The 6,080-nt window shown below is 34.3% G+C and overlaps 1 long non-coding RNA gene across 1 annotated transcript; it reads right to left on the minus strand.

The window, feature by feature from the left end:
- Positions 1 to 2,016: 2,016 nt before the first annotated feature.
- LOC147384372 (uncharacterized) lies at positions 2,017 to 3,889 on the minus strand. Its single transcript, XR_015173083.1, has 2 exons — positions 3,278 to 3,889; positions 2,017 to 2,182 (listed from the first exon to the last, which is right to left on the minus strand). It is a non-coding gene; the product is annotated as an uncharacterized LOC147384372 (long non-coding RNA).
- Between the last annotated feature and the right edge of the window lie 2,191 nt (positions 3,890 to 6,080).

Genomic DNA, 6,080 nt, shown 5'->3' on the forward strand with positions numbered 1-6,080 from the left:
CCATCAAAAGTGATTTACAAAAATTGGACGGTCCACGATTCTTCAACTAGTTAACTAGGGTTAGAAGTTTCAAAATGAGCTGATTTTTTGTGAGGATGATCTCTACGGTATTCCAAAACTTCTAACCCCATCAAAAGTGATTTACAAAAAATATTTGGCACCAAACTTGGCAAACTTTAGGGCTGCCGAACCGCTCCCTATATATATATATATATTATATGGGTCCCGTTCAATGGCTAACTTTTTGGCAAAACATGAGTTAGAAGTTTTGGAATGGGCTGATTTTTGTGAGGATGATTTCTATGGTGAGGAGATCATCACCACAAAAAATCAGCCCATTCCAAAACTTCTAACCCCATCAAAAATAGTTTACGAAAAATGGACGATCCACAATGTTTCAACTTGTAAACATGGGCTAGAAATTTTGGAATGGGCTGATTTTTGGTGATGATGATCTCCTCACCGTAGAGATCATCCTCACCAAAAATCAGCCCTTTCCAAAACTTCTAACTCATGTTTTGAAAAATGGTTTGCCAAAAAGTTAGCCATTGAACGCTACCCATTATATATATATGGGTCTCGTTCAACACCAAACATTTTGGCCAACATTTTAGCCAATCATTTTTGTCTTACATGGGTTAGAAGTTTTGGAATGGGCTAATTTTTGGTGAGGATGATATCCACCATTTTTGTCCTACATGGGTTAGAAGTTTTGGAATGGGCTGATTTTTGGTGAGGATGATCACTACGGTGAGGAGATCATCCTTACCAAAAATCAGCTCATTTCAAAACTTCTAGCCCCATATTTATAAGTTGAAAAATCATGAACCGTCCATCTTTTGTAAACCATTTTTTATGGGGTTAGAAGTTTGGAATGGGCTGATTTTTGGTGATGATGATCTCCTCACCGTAGAGATCATCCTCACCAAAAATCAGCCAATTCCAAAACTTCTTACCCATGTTTTGAAAAATGTTTTGCCAAAATGTTTGGTGGTGAACATTTCCCTATGTATATATATATATGGGGACGGTTCAGCAGCCCTAAAGTTTGCCAAGTTTGGTGTCGAACATTTTTCAAAATATGGGTTAGAAGCTTTGGAATGAGCTGATTTTTTGTGAGGATGATCTCTATGATGAGGAGATCATCCTCACCAAAAATCGGCCTATTCCAAAACTTCTAACCCCATCAAAAGGGATTTACAAAAATTGGACGGTCCACGATTCTTCAACTTGTAAACTAGGGTTAGAAGTTTTGGAATAGGCTGATTTTTTGTGAGGATGATCTCTTCACCGTAGAGATCATCCTCACAAAAAATCAGCATATTCCAAAACTTCTAACCCCATCAGAAGTGATTTACAAAAAATGTTTGGCACCAAACTTGGCAAACTTTGGGCCTGATTGATTCAGCTGTCAGCTTCTGCTGTCAGAATCTGCTGCTAGAATCTACTGTCAGAATCTGAAACACTGAAAAGCTTGCTTGATAGAGCTTTCTAAAAGTACTGTGCTGTCAGAATCTGGTAATTACTGCTTGATACAGCTTCAAGAATTTGCTGTATTAGGGTAAAATGACCAAAATACCCTTAAGGTTGATAATGCACCCAGAATACATTAAAAATTACCAGAATACTCCTATAATTATATAATTACACTAAATATATATAAATATAATAAAATTATATAAAAATTAAAATAATTATTATTTTAATTTTAAAATGTCTAAAAATTATAGAAAAATTTATAATTCTATAGAAATTTCGGCAGCATCTTCTCTTAAAAATGGACATATGAAATTTTCTTGATAAACAAAATACCTGCATAATACGCAATCCAAAATTCACATTGTACATAACACATCCACATTACATCGTATATACATAACACATCCACATAACATCTAATATACATTCTGACATCATTTAAACATAATAATCATAGTTAATATAATAAGTAAAACTGAAATTAAAAAAAACATGAAAAATATGTAAATATAAGTACTGTTGGTGATCTATGTAAAATTCTCAGTTAATTCTCTGATTCTTTTTTATTTTTATGACATATTACATACATAGTTACATACTTACATATTACATTCAAGATTCGATTGATAATACATGTGTGCATGTACAACCCACTGATAGGGTGCGAGATACAACATTGAAAGATAAAATAGATTTGAAACTCCTGCAATAAGCATATTCCAAATGCCACATTCAAGGGAAAAAAAAGTGTAATCAACATGACATTGTAATTGGTAGGTGCAAGACACAGCATTGAAAAATAGATCTGAAACATTCCAAATATCCACACTCTAAGAAAACATAATTGACACGGCAGTAGTTGGGCTAAGATAGTTTTGCAGGTATATTATGACACCACCTACATACAACACAACTTCCCTTCTTCATTAACAACAAATTGCAAGTTCGTCTATTTTGATTTGTAGAATATAATTAAGAAACTAGCTACTTTACTTTCTAAAGCATGGTAACCAACTTTTATGGATAAAATATATTACAGGATGACTCAAGCTTTACCAAGATCATTGGGACTGCGTTTGCACAAGTGACTTTTGATGGTGGTAGAGAGTTTTCAATCAATCAACGTGCCTCGACATTTTAGAATTCAAAGCCACCAGGTTTTAGGCCAATGATCTCCATTTCACTAACATTCACCCTCTTTTTTACATAATGGTGTTGGGTGATTAGAGAAGATAAATAAGATGTCTCCTTTATCGACTACTTTTTTAGTTCATAATACCATATGGCCAAGAATGGTGCTAGCTAAACATCCAATCCAAGGTTGGGGCAAAATAAACAACAGACATGATCGATCAATGGTGAATATTTCTGACCCTATCAACGGTGAATAAAAATAAGCAACAAAAATAAGCAATAATTTCTGGTAAATATTTATTTTTTCTATTATTTTTTCCTACAAAAAAGAGTTACTTTAGATGGTTCAAAGACTCGAACAGTGAGAAAAAAAAATTAGTTAATATTGTGAACAACAAACTAGACTTTAAGTTAGATAGTTTGGGAGCAATAAACATAATTTCAATTAATATTCTCATGGTAAATATTTATTTTTTCCATTATTTTTTTTAAATAAAAATCTAACAAGAAAAACAGTAACAGAAAATTTTCGTTAATCTAACAAGAAAAACAGTAACAGATTTTTTCTATTATTAATCGAAATCCAAATCGATATTCTTTACAAAATTTCGTTGCAATTTCGTCAAAGATCCAAATCGATGAGAGAGAGAGAGAGAGAGCTCACAGATCTTGTTCGAAGCTGTTGTGAGAAGGAATCGAAAAGCGTCGATCGGAAAAGGGGCAAACGAAGAGTTTGAGTTCACTTAGACTTCGATTCGTCGTCGTCAATGGCGTCGATCGGACTCGGAGTTGTCAATGGCGTCGAACGGCGTCGCTGTCTTCACCGATTTTAGGTTTAATAATAAATGGGTTTCGAATGATTTGCTGTTAATCGATGGGTTTTGGTTTAACAAGACAACGTCGTCTTTTTCGATGGGTTACGATCGGAAATTTGATCGCCGTCGTCAAGGTAGGTCGTCGATGCCGTCGAAATCGAAGAGAGAGAGGTTGAATGGACGAAGGGTTTCTGTCGAACATGTTCGTTTTATCGCGGACTGATGTTGGAAATTTGATAAATGACGAAGGTTATTTTCATCTTTTCACTTCGGCGCTTTTTAACTCAGCTGTGCGAAGCTTTCATTATCTGCTTTTCAAAACAGCGGTCAAATGTTATAATCTGCGTTTCAAATTTCGAAACGCAAAATGGAGAAGCGCTATCAAGCACGGAAACACGAGAAGAATTTGGCTTTTTGACGCAAACGCACCAACTGCTGCGTTTACAAGCGCTATCAAGCACGCCCTTTAGGGCTGCCGAACCGCTTCCTATATATATATATATATATATATATATATATATATATATATATATATATATATGGGTCGGGTTCCTGTGACACACATTGCGACAACATGTTTGTCTTATATGGGCAAAAATGTTTGGAATGGGCTGATTTTTTGTGAGGATGATCTCTGTGATGAGGGGATCATCCTGGCAAAAAATCATCCCATTCCAAAACTTGTAACCCCATCAAAATTGATTTACAAAAATTGGACGGTCTAGAAGTTTCATAATGAGCTGATTTTTGGCAAGGATGATCTCTTCACCACACACATATAGACAATGTGTTTTGTCTTATATGGGCAAAAATGTTTGGAATGAGCTGATTTTTGTGAGGATGATCTCTATAGTGAGGAGATCATCCTTGCCAAAAATCAGCTCATTATGAAATTTCTAGACCGTCCAATTTTTGTTGAAAAATTATAGACCGTCCAATTTTTGTTAAAAAATTATAGACCGTCCAATTTTTGTAAATCAATTTTGATGGGGTTACAAGTTTTGGAATGGGATGATTTTTTTCCAGGATGATCCCCTCATCACAGAGATCATCCTCACAAAAAATCAGCCCATTCCAAACATTTTTGCCCATATAAGACAAACGGTGTGTCGCAATGTGAGTCGTAATAGGGGTCGTAATAATGATGTCCTATATATATATATATATAGGGTCCCGTTCAATGGCAAACTTTTTGGCAAAACATTTTTCAAAACATGAGTTAGAAGTTTTGGAATGGGCTGATTTTTTGTGAGGATGATCTCTACGATGAGGAGTAGGCTTTTTTAAATTAATATATTACTAAGGCACTCCACTTGTTTACATGAATTTGCTATTGTTTTCATTTATGATATCGTTGTAGAATTTGATATACAAGCCTAGTTCTTAAAAACGCAAGATAAACAGCATTGCCTAATGTAATATCTAGCCAATAATAAACTTTGAATCAGACTCTACATTATTCCAATTTGCATCACTATATCCTTCTAAAACATTAGGACATCCTCCGTAATGTAATCCATAGTCTAAAGTCCCCTTCACGTACCTTACAATTCTAGCTATAACATTTCAATGCACAGTATTTGGATTACTAGTGAAATGACACAACACATCTATAACGTGTGCATATTATGTCTTATACAATATATAGCATACATAAGACTTCCAATAACACTGACATGTTCTAGTTGAGTTTTAGAACGTCCAATATTTTTCATTAACTTGGATGCTAGGATCCATGGGTGCAAGGATCGTTTTATGATCAAAATGATTATATTTCTTAGGAATCAGTTCTATATAGTAACACTAGGATAAAACCATTGTATCGTCTTTTCTTAGGATCTTAATTCTTAGCATTACGGGCTATCCACTGTGTGACACATCAAGCCTAATGAGGATAGTTTTGTAAATTAGCAATGTTATTTAATACACCCGGACTCATGTGATTGGTAAGTCCTGAATCCTACGAGATTTGTGAAGAAAAAGTCTGAGAAAAAGTTTCTAGTTGACAGAGAAAGTAGTTCGAACGCATGAGGCTATTTTGATCCAAAAAAAAATGAGATACAATAGCAAATAACCTTTTTTGACTATTCGTCATTTTCTTGTTGAATTTATTGAAAATAATTTAGTTAGTTGCTATTTTAGTCTTAATTTCTTAGTAGTGATAGTCTTTTATTTAATTCTTATTTGTAAAGGCTTTTCTATAATTTGACCTTTTTAATTAATATAAATTTTTGTCAAGCTCTCACAAAGAGACTTGACACAATTATTCTCAAATTCTTCCTGGTATCAGAACCAAGGAATTTTCTCCTTCTTCTCTTTACTCACTAAACTCGAACCTATAGTCAATTTCATTCGATCTTTTCCCTTTCAGGGGTATTTTTATTTTTTTTCTTCTTGTTTTTATCACATGTTGCAATAATGCGCTGTGATTCTACTTTATGTTAGGGTTTGTCTTTTTATAACAGTAGCTTTTGTGTGCGATAGCAATTGAGCCACAATAGTAGTTGTTTTTGTCATGTGACAGCCCTAAAAGTCTCTAATAAACCCTACGATAGTAGTGGCTATCTTGATTTGGTCATGCGATAGCCCTAAGAGCCTTTGATACATCTTGCAACAGCACTGCAACCAGACGACAGGAGTTACTTCATTTTG

Source organism: Akebia trifoliata, chromosome 15 (assembly GCF_017979445.1).
Source record: "Akebia trifoliata isolate Shusen 1 chromosome 15, ASM1797944v1, whole genome shotgun sequence".
NCBI classification, from domain to species: Eukaryota; Viridiplantae; Streptophyta; class Magnoliopsida; order Ranunculales; family Lardizabalaceae; genus Akebia; species Akebia trifoliata.